The 17,152-nt window shown below is 48.3% G+C and overlaps 1 protein-coding gene across 7 annotated transcripts in view; it reads right to left on the reverse strand.

Annotated features, from left to right (window-relative positions):
• Positions 1–17,152, reverse strand: part of CTBP2 (C-terminal binding protein 2) — a 157,158-nt gene that overhangs the window by 108,375 nt on the left and 31,631 nt on the right. For 5 of the 7 annotated variants that reach the window (XM_026010691.2, XM_072740352.1, XM_072740353.1 and 2 more), the window contains exon 2: positions 167–268. The gene's annotated coding sequence lies outside the window, so the exon portion shown is untranslated. Of the gene's footprint in view, positions 1–166; positions 269–11,999; positions 12,142–12,763; positions 13,002–17,152 lie in introns of those variants that run through there. The other 2 variants (XM_072740355.1, XM_072740354.1) reach the window with 2 other exon arrangements.

Genomic DNA, 17,152 nt, shown 5'->3' on the forward strand with positions numbered 1-17,152 from the left:
AGATGCAATTAATTGAAAGACAATCAATAGGATCCTGCTATTAGACATCGCAATGAAACATCCAGAGCCTGCTGGCAATCCATAGTCATCAACTAATTGAAAACGCATTCCAGAGGGGTTTTAAGAAACCTGAGCTTTTACCTGGAGATATTTTATAATAACTCACCAATATAAATCTGTCCACAAACTATAGTTCACACGATGGGCTGTCCGTCTTCGTAAGGGAATCCAGCTTCATTGGTTCAAAACCATTTAAGGCGATGAAAGTCTGAAAGTACAATGAATTGGGTCAGTGGAGCTGAAGCAGTGATTTTTTTTTTCCTGTTGTTTACATCTAGCCATTCCTTAATTGCATTTTTCCAATGCCTTCGATTCTAAGCTACCAGAGGTTATTAAATGGTTTCATTAAAAATACTATTTGTCTTGCTTTAGTCACACACCAGATCAAATTAAACAGTAGAGCACCAGAACAAATGAACCCTTTCCATCTATTTTGACACAAAGCCAAGTGTGCAAGACCAGAAGGTGATATTGTGTCATCACCGTGAAAATGTCATTTACATCTCTTTACATCTCCAAGTAGCAAGCAAAGGACAACACAATCAATACCTGCAAGCAAAAAGTATTAGCAACTGTTTGAGAAATATGGAAGTATAAAGTGCAATTCATAAGCCCATGGTTTATAAGTGCTATTAGCATAAATGCTGACAACTGTTAATCCACTGTAACTCTGATTAACGGTTGCAGTTGTCCATTAATAGAAGGCATTTTAACTTACTACTGAAATTGATTACTCAGTTAAGAATTCAATCCTAATGTTCAATAAAATTGCACTTTCTTGGCAAATGCAATATGAAATGAGGTGATGCATTAAACAGCACTCACATTTATTTTACTATACAAGGGACGAAGAGGAAATCTATTGCGGTACCATCGCTTATCTGAACCACTTCCTATATGCACGGAGTCATAAGAGGGGCAGGTGGGGAAGGTACTCCTGGGGCAGGCAGCACAGGCAAGCACCCGGACGAGTGTGTCCAAGTGCCTCTTCGGTGACTTTCCCATGAAGAACAGACAGGATTTCAACACTGCACTTGTCATGCAACCTGACTGTCCATGTTTCAAGGTAGTATTTCTCAAGTCCCGTGAGAAAGGAGAGCTACGCGTCCTGGAAATGAACTGTTGCAGCCAACCCTGACCATTCCCAAGCCCATCTTAAAATCAATCAGGATTCAGGTGGTTGATTAATATTTCAAAAAGGGTATGATATCACAGAAACCAGCTTCCCGGCTACATTCTACTTTCAAACCATTCGAGTCTTGAGAAGCTAGAGTTTGTGTGTGTGTTAAGAATTTCTTAATATACTTTTCCCTCCTTTAATTTTTTTTTTTAAAGTAGGTTCTACAACTAGCATGGAATCCAACGAGGGGTCTGATTTCACAACCCTGAGATCAAGACCTGAGCCAAGGTCAAGAGTCAGATGCTCAACCAAGGCACCCAGGTTCCTCACTTTCTCCTCCTTTAAAACAATGGGGTCATCTCTTAGCATAACCAATCCTGTGGCATAACCTGCTCAATAACACAGCCAGTCAGAGAAAGGAACCACTGGGCCTCCTCTAAGTCCATCCACTACCCATTCATTTTTTTTTAAAGATTTATTTATTTATTTATGATAGGCATAGAGAGAGAGGCAGAGATTCAGGAGGAGGGAGAAGCAGGCTCCATGCCGGGAGCCTGACGCGGGACTCGATCCCGGGACTCCAGGATCGCACCCTGGGCCAAAGGCAGGTGCCAAACCGCTGAGCCACCCGGGGATCCCCCCACTACCCATTCAAAAGAACCTATTTGTGTTCTCTATGCAGCACAACATAGCAGAGGATCTGGGTGCTCCAACATCAGCCAGATCCCACAATAAAACTAGAACTGAGTCAAGGGCAGGCCCGGTTCTGTAGAACTAGCCGGAAAAAGGGGGACCTCTATAATCAGGGTATGATTTACCATACCTAGGAACTATCCTGAAATTTTCAGGAGGCCAGAGCTTGCCTAGCTAACTCCTGTGCACCCTTCAAAACCCATCTCCTAGATATCTATCTTCTGTAACACCTTCCTGCTCCAGCTGCCAGGCTGTTTCATACCCTGACCATCCCAAGTCTCTTCAGTGCTAAATGTCTTGATATGTGATTCATATCTAAAATTTCTCCAGGTGTGGACCATAGCTGAAAAAAAAAAAATCAAATATTTAACTAACTGTGTAACAGAATCTATATCCTCAGTCTAGTACTGCTTGTCCTAGTAGGTCACAGGCTCCCATTTCATTCCTGTTTCCAGCACTTACACAACAGACAACTGAATGTATATGGATACATATAAATGATGCGTTTCCAAAAACGTGGGGAAATTATACACACATCTGACTCTTGGATGACATGGGAGTGAGTAAAGTGTGCGGGTCCACTTATACGTGGATTTTTTTCAACAGAGTACAGTCCTGTAAACGTTATTTTCTCTGATGATTTTCTTACTTTTTTTTTCAAGCTTGCTTTATTAGAAGAATACAGCCCATAATACAAGTAACATATGAAACGTTGTCAATCGACTGTTTATATCATTATTAAGGCTTCTGGTCAATCATAGGTTATTGGTAATTAAGTTTGGGGGGACTCAAAAGTTCTATGTGGATTTGACTGCGGGGGGGGGGGTGTCCCCAAGTAGTTCAGGGGTTGACTATGTAACAATAGGAAGAGCTCCCCTTTGGAAAGGAAGGAGGGAAAGAAAAGCTGTTGGGGAGGTGAAATTGAGCAGGGTGTAAAAAGACTTCTTGTTTTTAAAGGAAGGTCTGAAGAAAAATATACTAACAAGGTAACATTTTACCTGGGGGGGTAGATTTTTACTTTGAGATACTTCATAGTGAAACTAAAAAGGGAACAGACAACTCTGCCCTTTTAGAAGGCTTCACAGAGGAGGTGACAAATTCAGGAGAGCCTGCGATGGCCCAAGCCGACAGGGACGGCTTAGTAGCAGCAGATCGAGAACATGAAAAAAAGGCTTGGAAGACTGCCAGGATGTTGAAAGCTGGGGCCCTCTGTTACTTGGAGGTGGAAAGAAGTACTTTTAAAAGCCGGAGCCCCAGAGGGCACCTGGGTGGCTCGGATGGGTGTCTGCCTTCCACTCGGGTCATGATCCAGGGGTCCTGGGATCGAGTCCCCCATAGGGTTCCTGCTTAGCTGGGAGCCTGCTTCTCCCTCTCCTTCCCGCTGCTCCCCCTGCTTGGGCTCGGTCTCTGTCAAATAAATAAAACCTTCAAAAACAAAAACACCACCACCACCAACAAAAAAAACACACAACCATAAGCCGCGGAAAGGCTACAAATCCACAGACCCCCGTTTCCATGCATACTCGAGGACAGCACAACGCACCAGAGTGCCACGCAGACCCGTCACGATTTAGAACTTTCAGGAGGATGCATGAAGACACAGGAAGGACTTAGCGTAAAATCACCACGGCTCCTACACAGGCAACCTCGGGCCCAAGCAGGGGTCCCACTGAGGGCCTTGGCCACGGTGGGTGAATGCCAGTCAGGTCCCCCATCAGGCCGGGATGAAAGGCCCCTATTTTTCACCTGTGCCATCACCTGGGCGAAGCTATTCCACATCCCGTGGCAAGTGTGTTCCGCCCACCTTTGGGGAGTCACGGGGGCATGCACTCGCGAGCACCCTGCCCACACCGGAGGGCACAGCAGCACCCAGAAATCTGGGGGAGCGTCAGCCAGGCCATGTCCTGGGGCTGCCTACAGATGGGAACAGACAGTTCAGGACACATGGCCTAGAAGGAACTTCTCCTCCTGGATTTCTAGTTCCTTCCACAGGAAGTCAGGCCTATGAAAGTTACTATTAGGTATACAGTTAAGTAAGATTACTTTTCTGAGCCGGAATGAGATGGAAACCTGGGAAATCTGCGAAGAGCCAGACCAAGCTCTACAAAGGTTGGTGCAGCAGTGGGCCCGCGAGGCTCTGTCCTGGCTCATTCCAGAAGGACCTGTCCTGCCTCAACTTCAGTGTCTTTCCCAAGGGCTCCTGTGTCCTGCCCTCCAGCATCCAAACTGCAGTAAGGGGAGTACACGGCGGCTCAGCCTGGGCTCTCCCACCCTCCCACCACCTGCCGCATCCTGCACGGAAAAGGCCCACTGACTGCACTTGCTCTGTATGTTACTTCGCACGCTACTTCGTACATCTCAGCTTTGATGTACCACGCCAGCTCGTGTTACCACTTGGGGCCGACCTGAACCCCATCTGGATTCTCTGCTCTGCCTCATATTCGGGTCATCGAGGCTTTAAAATGCCCATCCTGTCCTGCCATGGGTGGTGGGGGCTACAGGAAGGACCAACAGAAACAAAAGCCGTAAGCTTTCTCTTAAGGGCCTTGGGTAGGTCCCGGGGAGCCCCTCATGACCCGAAGATCCGTGGGTCCACTCCTCATGCAAGACCTGTTTCAATCTACTCTCCCCTCCTGCTGCAGACTGAGGCCCCTATTGCTGTTCAGTGTGAGAGGGCAGTGACCCTTAGCGATGGGACCGTAATAGTGACATGAAGGCACAGAAAGGGGGTGCCAGCCAGGGGCTTTCCCTTATATACACAGCAGGTCCCCTCAACAGTCTCAAGTTCAAAGACAACAGACAAGGAAAAGCCTCAGGCAGACGTGGAACCTAGAAGCTCATGGAGAACCCGAACGCCTTGTAAAACAGACCTGCCTGGGTCACAAGTCCTTCTGGACCAGGTGGATAAACACATGCCTACACCAGGAAAGCATCTCACAGGATGCCATGAGCGCCCTGGGCCCCTGTTCCACGATGACAATGGATGGGCACTTGGTTCTCTGTCTCCACACCGGGTCCTATACTTACCAGCCCCTGGTTCATACCCTGGCCACCTCAGCTGTTCTCTCAGGGCAAGAACTCCCATCTCTAGTCGGCCCACTCTCTTCAGGGTCACTATGAGCTTGTGGGGGGCAAAGCAATCCGCCAAGACTAACGAGATGGCATCAGGGCTCCCCCAGCAGCCTGGGCAGAGCCAGGCGATCGATCTACATGCCTGGGGAGCTGCTGGGGAGCAACATGGGGGCAGGACGGGCCAGCAGTGGGGGTGCGGGGGGGGGGGGGCAGCCTTCTGCCTCTGAGTACGCGGGGCCACAGGTGGGATCTGTGCTCCTGTCAGGATGCCAGGCCAACTGCAATATACAGCCCAAGTGACCCAGGATGGCACCCCCACCCCTCTGCCCGCCCAGACTTCAATTGTTAACTCATGCCAGAAAGGCCCAGCCCACCGGCATGAGGCCCCCGGCATGAAGCAGTACAGAATTCTGGTTTAGCTGTTACATGGGAAAAAGTAAGGAAAGGACAACGTTCACCGAAGAGCAAAATGTTCCCTTCACGTCGGTGGCGACAGAATTAACACAGTGTGATCTGAGATGCCATCACCTCGGCGCAGCCAGGTTATTCCTCCCCAGGATTCAATTCCACTCACTATTGCCTAATAATAAATAAACCATATTAATTAGCTTTGAAACAATTAGCCTTTATTCATGGGAAGAAAAAAAAAAAAAAAAACCCACAACCCTGAAAGCTAATTCTTTCCAGGTCCCCATACAGCCCACGTTGGCATTGAGACACTTAAGGTCAAATCAACACTTCGTTATAATCCCACGATGTCCAAGAGTTTCAGCTTCAATAAGAAAAATGCCCTCCAGGCCGAAACTTTACATACACAGTCTTTGTGGAGAATGTTTATGGAAATTTTGTAATATTAAATATGTTCAAGCTGGTTTTAAGTTTTAAGAAAGTTAAAGGCCCAACAGCCAAGATTTTAAAACTCTTGTCTTCAAATATAAGGGCAGCCAGTGGAAAACTGTAAGGGAAGCCTTGGAACTCTGCCATTTTTTTAAGGAAAACAAAATAGGATATTTTCTCAGTGTTGTCTCAGATGTAGTCAATTAATTTGTCCCTTTCTCTGCTTTGTTTTCAGCTTTTTTTTTTTTTTTTTTAACTTCTGTATCCTATAAAGCCTGAAGATTTGAGACCAGCTAGGTGAGCAGAGGAGCACAGGCCTGTAGCATTAGCTGGGTGCTGCACAACGCTCTCTCCAAGGCTAGTGCGCTGGAGAAATAAACAAGAGGAGAAATAAACAAGAACACGAAGTAATTCCACTGAAATAAGCAAGGACAGGAAGGTGCCAGGTGGGGGGTGAGGTGCGGGGGTGGTACTTGGAAACAATTGTAAAAATGACCAGGGAAAGCAAATTAATAAATGGGTACTCATCAGGCCTGGCACAGGCCAAGGTTTTTTTTGGGAAAAAAAGTAGATCCATAAGCATCAACCCCCCACACACAATGACGTCATTTTGTGAATTCAAGCTGTGTTCCCACACCCCAAACTGCCCAGCTGGCCAGGGGAGGGAAGGCAGCTGGCCTGAGCAGTCTGACCCTCTCAGCTCACAGAAGCCCGTAGGAAAAGTCAGACAAGCGGTGAAGCTGCTTTGTTAACTCTGAAAAGACCAGAGGAGCGGAAGGAATCCTTGCCAGGGGGCCAGGACCCCCTTCAGATCAGCCTGGCTCACAAGGAAGCCCGGCCACTGAGGCCTCTGCTGAAAAGTACCAGGACCCAGTTTCCAGCAAGGGAGGAAATGAGATGATGACCCCCTGTGGCAAGTCAGAGACACCTGTAGGTGGCTTCCCGTGGTTCCAAATAGTTAAGTGAACAGGAAACTATAGGCCAAGGCACATACTCCTCTGTATTCTAGGGCCTGGAACCTGCCAAGAGTGTAAGCAGACATGGGCTCCCTGAGGACAGAGCCCACCTGGTGGAACCACTAACCCATCAGGGCACCTGGTAGGGAGACCCTAGGCCTGAGCTTTCTCCCTGGTAGGGTGGCAGGCTCCGAAGAGGAAGAGGTTCTATCTAAATGCCTTTCCTCCAGGCACCCCATCTAAAAACCGCATGTGATGAAAGGGCAGGGGGAAGCAGAGGGGTCTCCTGAGGCTCAGTACCACCACAACATCGAACTTACAGGCTGACAGTCTTTAAAATAAAATCCACCGATGAGAAAGCAGAATGTTGAAGAGTCAGAGAGCCAAACAACTCCACATGCTGCTGTGGGAATATGAGGGCTCCTTTTCTGAGAGGTTTAGATTTCATCCTTCACTCCATTTCCAGCATTTACATAAAAATAAGAAACCATCTAAGATGCCCCCAACAGCTAGATAACTCTCGCTCATGAAACACAACAGATACACACCTATATTTGCTGTGCCTGTATCTGTGCACTACACCACCTGTATCAAAGATTGGCTCAAAAAATATTTTTAAATATTTAACATAGGAAAAATACTTATAGGTTAAGTGGAAAAAGAAGTATGAAATACATAGAATAATCCAATCATAACTTTAAAATATTCTTTAAATAGCCATTTTTGGGACACCTGGGTGGCTCAGTGGTTGAGGGTCTGTCTTCGGCTCAGGGTATGATCCCGGGGTCCCGAGATCGAGTCTCTCATTGGGCTGCCTGCATGGAGCCTGCTTCTCCCTCTGCCTGTGTCTCTGCCTCTGTGTCTCTTATGAATAAATAATCTTTTTAAAAATAGTTATTTTCATTTTTTGTATATACTTAATATAAGAGACAATTTATATTCAAAATGTTATTTATCTACACTAAGTTTAAAGGTGTTTTTTTTTTTTTTTTAAGATTTTATTTGTCAGAGAACACAAGCAGGCAGAGGCAGAGGGAGAAGAGTCTCGATCCCAGGACCCTAAAATCATGACCTGAGCTGAGCCAAAGGCAGAAGCTTAACCGACTGAGGTGATTTTTTAAATCTAAGTCTTTCGGATTATGAAAATAATTTCGTTTTCTTCATTCTTTGCTGTTTTCCATTTCCTGCAAAGAACAGAACATGTATAGTGAAGATGCTGTAGGTTCTCTGTCAAGATGGGGGGTGGGGGGGGGGTGTCCTGATGAGGTGAGCTGGGGGTGAGCTGGGGATATAGGACAGGAGGCCCCAAGTCATGGCAGCAACTATCTAGGTGGGTTTTGAAGCAAGTAAGGTCGCTCCCACATCCTGGTGCAAGTTCAACCTGCAACGGGTGTCCCTCTTGGGGATTCCAAAACGTAAGTTTGAATTCCAATGGCCAAGCAACCTACTAAGCCAGAGAATCCATGGAAGGAGGTGGGGGAGACACCAGCACAGCGGGGATCCCTGGGCTCCTGCGGGGAGCTGGCCACCCACCCCCCACCCACCCGGGCCTCTGGAGAATGACGCAGCACTGGCCAGCACTGGCCGGGAGAGCAGGGCAGACTGCTCAGCAGGCTCCGCCAAGGTCTTGGCCACAGATCAGACCACGGAAGAATGAACGGAGAAGCACTGGAGAATTTAGAGTGGAGTCCTCAACCCCTAGAGAATTACTTACAAGAAGAGCGATCAGCTTTCAATAGCAACACTACTGATCAATGGGCTCCATGCGGAATATTGAGCAGGGCAGCGGAGTGGGTAAAACTCATGCGGACAGTTAACAGCCCGTCAGGCCCCTGCTGTCCCTCCCCACCCCGTCCTCACCCCCACCCCTTTATAGACCAGAGAAGCCAATCACTGCTGTGCTTGTTTTGTAACTGGTTTAGCTGGTCAGCTCCATACCAGCAAGAACACCGTGGATTTTAACGTTGTTGGAGACTAAGCAAGAGTTAAGAGCTGTAGAAGGAGGCTGTATGTGGTCCTGGAAGAGTTGCTCATCCTCAGTATGCCTTCCTCCCATGAGCCCAGGATGTGACCATTAGCACCTCGTTTGTTGGGGATTCCTGGGATACTGTGGGGCTGGGTACAGGGGGCTGGGAGCAGGGTGGAAGCACTGGAGTGGGCCTATCATTTAACAAATGCTGTCTTTAGTGACCTGACTGGGTAAATTCAAGAATCCAGAGTCAAAGCGATGAGAGAAAGGAAGGAGAGGAGAGAAAGGAAGGAGAGGAGAGAAAGGAAGGAGAGGAGAGGAGAGACACAGAGGAGAGGAACAGAGGAAATAAAGGGTGAGCCTGCAGGAAATTAGGTTGTTTTATTTCAAAGCAAATTTATTCAAACCCAAACCTCAAGGTTCAGGGAGGATTTAAGTATAAAATGAAGTACATCACTGCCATCAAATGGAGCAGCTGCGGTACCTGCAACAGAGGAGAGGACCTTACATTTTAAAATCCACTTACAAGGCTGGGCATGTGACAGACTAGCACGTGGGGAAACCCTGCACAGATAAACACAAGTGAGGCACCAAGGGTCTGAGAATTTATGGGTCCAGAATCTAGTTCCTCTAGTGACAACAACCTTTATTTTTAAGACTAAAGCAGAGTCAGATGAGATCCTCTCGAAGGTAAGCCAAGACCCAGGATCACCTGGCCAATCAGGGACAAAGGCAAAAATCTAGCTCGGCTTGGTCCTTTCCTTTCCTATTTCTTTTCTTTCCTTCCCCCCCCCCCCCCAAGATTTTTAATATATTTATTCCTGAGAGAGAGAGAGAGAGAGAGAGAGAGAGAGGCAAAGACACAGAGGGAGAAGCAGCCTCCCTGCGGGGAACCCGATGTGGGACTCAATCCCAGGACCCGGGATCACAATCTGGGCCAAAGGCAGACACTCAACCAGACACTCAACCACTGAGCCCCCACTGGGGTCCCTGGCGTGGTCCTTTCCACTCATACCCCAACACGCCATCAGAACACCTGGCAGTGGGGTAAAGCCCCTCAACTGGTGGATAGCCTCTTCACCTGTGACCCCAGCTCAGACCAGATCCCTGATACAGACATCAGACCCTCTTCATCCCAAGGAATCCAGGACCAGGAGAGAAAAGCCAAATACCAGCCCAGCCCAGCCCAGGGGCCCCCTCCCCACACTGTATGACCCCATCCCAAGAGCCAGGGGTTATCTCAGTGCAGGCGCCTCCCAGGTATCAAGCAGCATCATGACATGACAGTCTTATTTAGGAAAAGCCCCTAAATTACCTATCGATTCATATACATCAGGTCAATAACCCTGGGAATCCTGAACTCACTTCCACACCCCTAATTCCTCAGTTGTGTTTCATTAATTTGCAAAGTACAGGCAACCTTTTAGCACGGATGGTCATGCGGGCAATAATTCTTGAGTGCTGTCCTGTCTTACAAGATGAGTGTGTAAATACACGCTTATGTATGTGCACAGCACAGTGTACATGTGCTTCCTGAAGGGATGGCAGCAGCTCAAATGCCTCAACTCTGAAATTAGGTTCCCAGAACCTGTCAGTATATCGTCACGAACACAGGTTCCCAGAACCTGTCAGTGTGTCGTCACGAACACAGGCCAAAGCCCCAGGTGCCCACACAGACTCCTGAGGTCCTGCTGACGCTGCCTTACCCCACTTCACGCATCAGGCCTGCGCCCCACACGTCACTATTGTCACTGTGTAGCTGCTAATAAACAAAACCTCAAAATTTGATGACCCGTATCCCAAGTTTTGTTTCTTCACATCCTGCAGTCACCGAGCACTATGCAAAAGCACACACCAGACAAAACTCCCGAGCCAAGCCCACCTGGCACCAGCCACTCACGCATCACTCCATGGGTGTTCACAGAGACAGGAGGCCTGGATGCCCAGGTCCTCCTGACATCAAGCAAGTGGGGGACCTGGCAGGGAGGAGTGTTGGGAGCAGCTTTCAGCACGCAGGTCCCCCACTAGAGTTTCCTCTTCCCCACTTCTGGTCTAAGACTGGGTCAGAAACCTTTGGGATGGAATATTCCCCACCAATAAAAGGGAACAAATCAGGGACACACAAAAGAACTTGAACGGAAATCCAAGGGAATTACGCTGTGAAAAAATTCAATCCCAAAAGACCACCTCTACTTTGACTCCACGTATGTTAACATCCTCATGTGACAAAATTACAGAGATGAAAAAACAGATTAGTGGTTCTCAGGGTTAGGGACTGGGAAGGGGGCAGGACACGCCAACCCTAGAACAGTGTAAGCGCAAGCTAGGCGCCGGCCACCTCAAGAGGGTGTGGCTGTCAGTGGGCAACAGGGGACATCTCTGGGGCGGTGGAAGTGTTCCGTGTCTTGACCACAGTGGGGCATGCTGGCACCAACACGTGCACTATGGCACAGAAGTAAACACACACTCAAACGAACACATGAACCCCGGGGGACATCTGAAGGGGATCTGGGGATTGCATCAATATCAACTTCCCGGTTAACTGGTACTATTGTCTGGGAAGATGTTACCACTGCGGGAGCCTAGATAGGGTATTATTACAACTACATGTGATTTGAGGATTACTTCAAAATAAGTTTAATTACAAACTTAACAACTAGGTTTGCCCTGTTTTTGGGGGTTTAGTTGGGCTCATGTGGACCACAGATAGGGTAATTCCTTTCTTTTGTGGATTGCTGTGTTTACAAGAAGAGGAGCCATGAGGAGCCAACCCTAGTAACAGGATTTACACACTGAACTGGAATCGGCTTCCTCTGGCTGCCTGGGCCCACGAGCCCAGCCTGCTTCTCAAGAGCCAGAGCTCCCAGCTCCTGAACCCTGACCTTCTCCGCCGCAGTCGGCAAAGATGCTTGCTATGTAAGTTCTTTCCTGGGAATAGTCACACCTGACTGGTTTCTCCCTCTCCCAGCTGCTGCGGGACGCCTGGGGCTCCCCAGGTCACAAGTGACCAGGGCGCCTTCCCTGGCGGAGCAGCCCTAGAAAGGACTGGAGAGAAACCAGTCCCCCCACCCCCACCCCGAGCTGGCCTGTGCTGGGTGAGTGGGCACACTGGGGGGGAACTAAACCCAGGCCTCCCTGAACCCAGCCTGGCTAAATCGAAACTACAGGCAACAGGCTGGAACAGGCCAAGACCGTCCTTGGCACGCGCACCCACACACACACACACACACACACACACACACACACACACACACACGGTTGTACGCTGGGCTGGCTACTTTCCTGCACCCACCTCGCTCAAAGAAAGTTCTGGAGCTGAAGAGTCTGGGCAGATCACCAGGGTCAGACGAGCCACCTGCCTGCTCAGACCCACCGCTGCGCTCCTGCTCTTCCAGCAGCCTTCTGGGACAAAACTTAATCACACTGTATCAACCGAAAGGTCTTTGGCTGCGTCCTGTCTGTCCTCCCGTGATCCCCCGTGGCCTCCCTTTTAAGGAAAGCTGGCACACTCACTCCTCACACTCGCCGGTACCTCCCTGTTGATTCAAAGAACCCAAGGAAGAAAATTGCAAGAGCGTCTTTGCTGTTTCTGCCTTTATTGTCTTCAGGGCTACACTTTTTTTTCCCCCCCGATTCTTTCGACAGTTTATCCTTCATATCTCCCAGAGACAGTAACAAAAACATCTCCCTCTCCCCCCAAAAATGTGCCATTAGATACAGTATACAGCTGAGAAGTATTTCAGTAATAACGCCACTTTCTTCTGCTTCTAGAAACCCTTAAATAGCCACTTACTTAAAAAACCTGAATGTTTTCAAATCTCCAACACTGCCCAGCTTCAACGCTGCTAAAGAAATAACCAGCAACCCTTCCACGGAAATAAAAAAAATTACATTCTACATAAATTAAATATATAATTTGATTAAACGTGTTTATGTCTTTGTGATGACATTTAAAATAGAAGCAATCATTTTCGTTCTTAAAAGAAAAACTCTTTCAAATATAATTCGAAGCTGTCAAACCTACCTTCTGCTACAGATCTTCTAAATGTCACATACCTTCAAAAGGGGATGGCAGTTTCCTTTTAAATATGCAATTCCAAGCAGTGCGTTCCGAATCAAGTACGTTATTAAAACACACCGCTGGCATTTATCCTGATTAAGGACAGCGTCCGCACCCCTGCTCCTGATGGACTTGCTCAGGAGCCGGCACCTGTCCCTCTGTCCTTCCCCCCCATACTACCCCGGGGTGCATGCTCAGTGTCCGGCGGCTGCAAACCACTGGGCCCAGCACCAAGTCACACCCCTAACGCCTTAAGGGGGCAAAGGTATCTTCCTGCCATTCTACGGTTTCCCTCCCAGATACCTCGCTGAACTCCAGGTAACCCAATTTTGGCAAAGCATCAAGGGCCCAATTGTAAGACCGTGTTAATCAGATACAAAGAAAACTCCAAACTCATTCTCTTAAGTCAATGACCTACATATTCAATTGCTTATTATCCAACTCCGTAGCAAACACTGTGCTATATTTAAACATAGAGCACGGATATAGCTTTCTCCTGAAACGTTAGTGATGCAGATAAGCGTTCCACCCCAGCCCTCCTCCCCTCAACTGAAAGAGGGTAACCCCAGTCAGCATCACCCGTCTGTGGAACTCCGAAGGAACGCGCGTGGGTCTGTGTCTCCATTATTTTAGTAAGGGAGCAAGTGTCATTTTTGTTAAAAGCAACTGTGAGTAGCATCTCCGCTGGAACATAAGCAAGAGGAAGCCAGGTTCTCCTCTGCCTCCCCAGTACTCCCCGACAAATAGCAAGTGCTAAGAAAACGGCTAATGACTTCCAGTTAAGCGCGGGTGACAAGCATGTGGCCTACCAAGTGTCCAAAGGGGATGCAAGCGCTCCCTAACTGCCAAACCCTGGCACTAGGGACTGACACCCAATCTTGCAGCCAGCAAGGATGACAGCATATTAACACGGACACCCCAAGAATCTGGTGTGGACTCCTGACGGTCAAAACCAACAGCTCAGGGATCCCTGGGTGGTGCAGCGGTTTGGCGCCTGCCTTTGGCCCAGGGCGCAATCCTGGAGACCTGGGATCGAATCCCACGTCGGGCTCCCAGTGCATGGAGCCTGCTTCTCCCTCTGCCTGTGTCTCTGTGCCTCTCTCTCTCTCTCTCTGTGACTATCATAAATAAATAAAAATTAAAAAAAAAAAAAACCCAACAGCCCTTTCTCAGCTGCCATCTATCTTCCTGGCTGGTATACACCCCCCCACACACCCAGGACAGCACACACACGTGTGTACATGTGTACACATACACACACACCCCTATGCGCTCATACTGCACCACCTGAAGCAGATACTATTAAAAGAGGCAGATTTAGGGGCACCTGGGTGGCTCAGTTGTTTAAGTACAGCTGACTTTGGCTCAGGTCATGACCTCAGGGTAGGTTCTGGGATCCAGCCCCACATCAGGCTCCCTGCTCAGCAGGGAGTTTGCTTCTCCCTCTGCTCCTGCTGTTTCTCTCTCAAATAAATTAAGTCTTAAAAAAAAAAAAAAAAAGATTTAAAGATAACTGAAACCTACCCTTGTCTTCGAGGAGAACCAACAAGGAATAAGAATAGAATGCCTCGTGCTGGAGAAGCAGGCATGGAAGAAGGAAAGAGTAGATCGTCCCTCTGCCTGAACTCCCATTCAGATGCTCCCAGGTCAGTCTCCCCCAGAACCTCCTGGCGCACCGCACACCTGCCTTCTAGACGCTTCCTCCCCATCGGCATGTCCCACCTGCCCCTCAAACTCAGCTTACCCACATCATTGCCCTGACACTTGAGAGTTCCTGATTCTGAGTAAAACAAACCCAGACCCTGCCCTGATTTCAAGTGCGTATTCCTGGAACCGACCAGGCCAGCCTCTAATGTGTGTTCACCTCTACACCTCGATGTCTGACGGACTGGAGAGTAATCCCAATGTTACCAATTCTGCGGCAGGAAGTAAAACTCCTAAGCATCATCTCTACAACATCTGTCAGAAGCCCAGCAGAATTAGTATTTTTTTTTTTTTTTTTTTTTTTTGGAGAAAACGACAGTCCAATTCAACTGGTCGATATCAACTGGCCTTGTCCTTTCAATATTTTAAATTCCATCCCAAATCAAATGACAACCTTAGAAGGTCTCCTCACAGAACAGCTTCCTCTAATTTGTCCCTCAACAGGCTTCTGACTTTTTCCACTGGACCCAGGCACAAGCAGCAGCCTGACAGGTGTGGGGGTTACCAGACCTTGGGTGATGGTAACTATTCCCTGTACACCACTCCCTGTATTGGAGCATTTCTCTTTGTGGTCAGCTCAAGGACGCACATGGTCTCCCTAAACTCAGCTGTTCACGGCCAACTGTCCTGAAATTTACGGTTCTGTATTTGCATTTCTTACCAACTCTGGCTCTCATCCCCTCTTACAACAGCCTATTGGTTGGTTGGGTTTCTTTTTTTTGGAGTCCAAGTACTTTCTCAAAAGAGGTAAGATATAAATAAGTAAATGGAATCTGCCCAAGGACACATTAGTAGCCCTTTAAACCAGGTCTTCAAAAGCACTGTCCCCAGGGACACCTGGGGGGGCTCAATGGGTTAAGTGTCTCCCTTCAGCTTAGGTCGTGATCCTGAGGTCCTGGGATTGAGTCCCACGTGGAAGGGGCTCCTTTGCTCAGCATCTGCTTCTCCCTCTTCTGCATCTCTCTCCTGCTTGTGTGCTCTCTAGCTCTCAAAATAAGTAGATAAAATCTTAAAAAAAAAAAAGCAAAGCACTGGCCTGAGAGAAACTTGAAGAAGCTTCAAAGGCCAATAAAGCCAGCACACCCAGATTGCTGGGTCTTTTAGGCCCTGCCCACAAGGCAGCAGATATGCAGGTACAGCTCCAGAATATCCTCTTAACCAGTATCTTCACACTGAAAAGACTAGAAATGCATGTGCTACCACGTAATTTATCAGTGGGCTCCAAAAATCAACTTCTGGCAGTCAGAAATGCAAACAAGTTGGCATAGATGTTAAGACCCAAGAACTAAAGACCTTGACCCCCATGCTTCATTGAGTATCTGGCAGGGAGGGGAGACCACAGGGCACGGGAGAGGCAGGAGAGGGGCGATCAATGATCCTTCTACATATCCAGGGAAAGCCAAGCCAAGCCAAGCCAAGCGGGCCCATGGCTCCTTTTTCCAGAGCCAGTGAACTCCACGGCCCACTGTCAGCAGAGCAAATGGTGTAGATTCTGCATCTGTCCTGTTAGTGGAGGACCATGGGAGGGGAGGATGCCCCCCCCCCCCCAGCCACCCACTCGTCCTCCTTCCCACTGCACCACCATCAAGCAGAAAGCCAGCCTTCAGTTAAATGGTTTCAAAAACAGCTCCCTTTCCCTCCATGATGGGTAGCTCCATAACATTTTATAACTGCTTTAGAAAACTAAACAATATACCTATTCTATAACCAGTAATTCCATTTTTAGGAATTTACCCAAGAGAAATGAAAATGTAGGCCCATAAAAAGACATGTGCAAGAATGATCCATAGCAGCTTTATTCAGAACAGCCAAAAGCTGGAAACAGCCCAAGCATCCATCAACAGGTAAATGGGTAAACAGTGTGACCGATTCCTACAGTGGAATCCTACACAGCCATTAAGAAGGAACAGGTGACTGATCCAGGCAAAAACATGCCAGCTCAAAAAACATTATGCTGAATCAGAAAAAGCTTTTGCAAAAAGGTACATGGGGTATAACATATATGAATGCATAACCTATAGGTATGTATATTATATAGTATGGTATTCACAAACAAGCAAAATTAATCATGGGGCAGGGGGAGGTTGGGGTTGCCTGAGGTGATCAGAGACAGGAACGGGGACTGTTTGGAAAGGGCCAGAAGAGAAATTTCTGCAGCAACGGCATGCTCTAGCTCCTGCGAGGGCACAGGTGTGTGCAATCTGCCAGCGAAGTGATCGGCACACTTAGGGATCTAAGCCTTTCGTTTTACCGCATGCCCCCCCCCGGCTCCCTCCCCCTAATTTTTACCTCTAGAGGAAAACAAAACAAAGAGGTAACACAAGCAAGTCAACGTCAGATAGTGAGATGCACGCTGAGAGACTCAGGGGTAGAGGTGAGCAGGATCCGGAAAGGTAGCCAAGAAACATTGCCAAGTAAAAGACAGGCTGATGGGCAGAGGGCAGGAGAGCGCTTCAGCAGTCAGGCGGGGGTGGAAGCGTGGGCTCGCTGCAGAATCACGTCCACATGGGGAGCCTCTCGCTCATGGCAATCCGTACAAGTCCTGTCTCTGGAATGAGGCCCACGGGAACCGAGAGAGGCAGAGGCCATTCGCCCACCCAGAGCGGGAATCCCAGCAGCCCAGGTAGGAGATCCACTCCCAATCCAAGTGTGGGATCACCATGCACCCAAATAACGCCCAC

The sequence above is a fragment of the Vulpes vulpes genome, chromosome 15, assembly GCF_048418805.1.
Source record: "Vulpes vulpes isolate BD-2025 chromosome 15, VulVul3, whole genome shotgun sequence".
Classification (NCBI taxonomy): Eukaryota; Metazoa; Chordata; class Mammalia; order Carnivora; family Canidae; genus Vulpes; species Vulpes vulpes.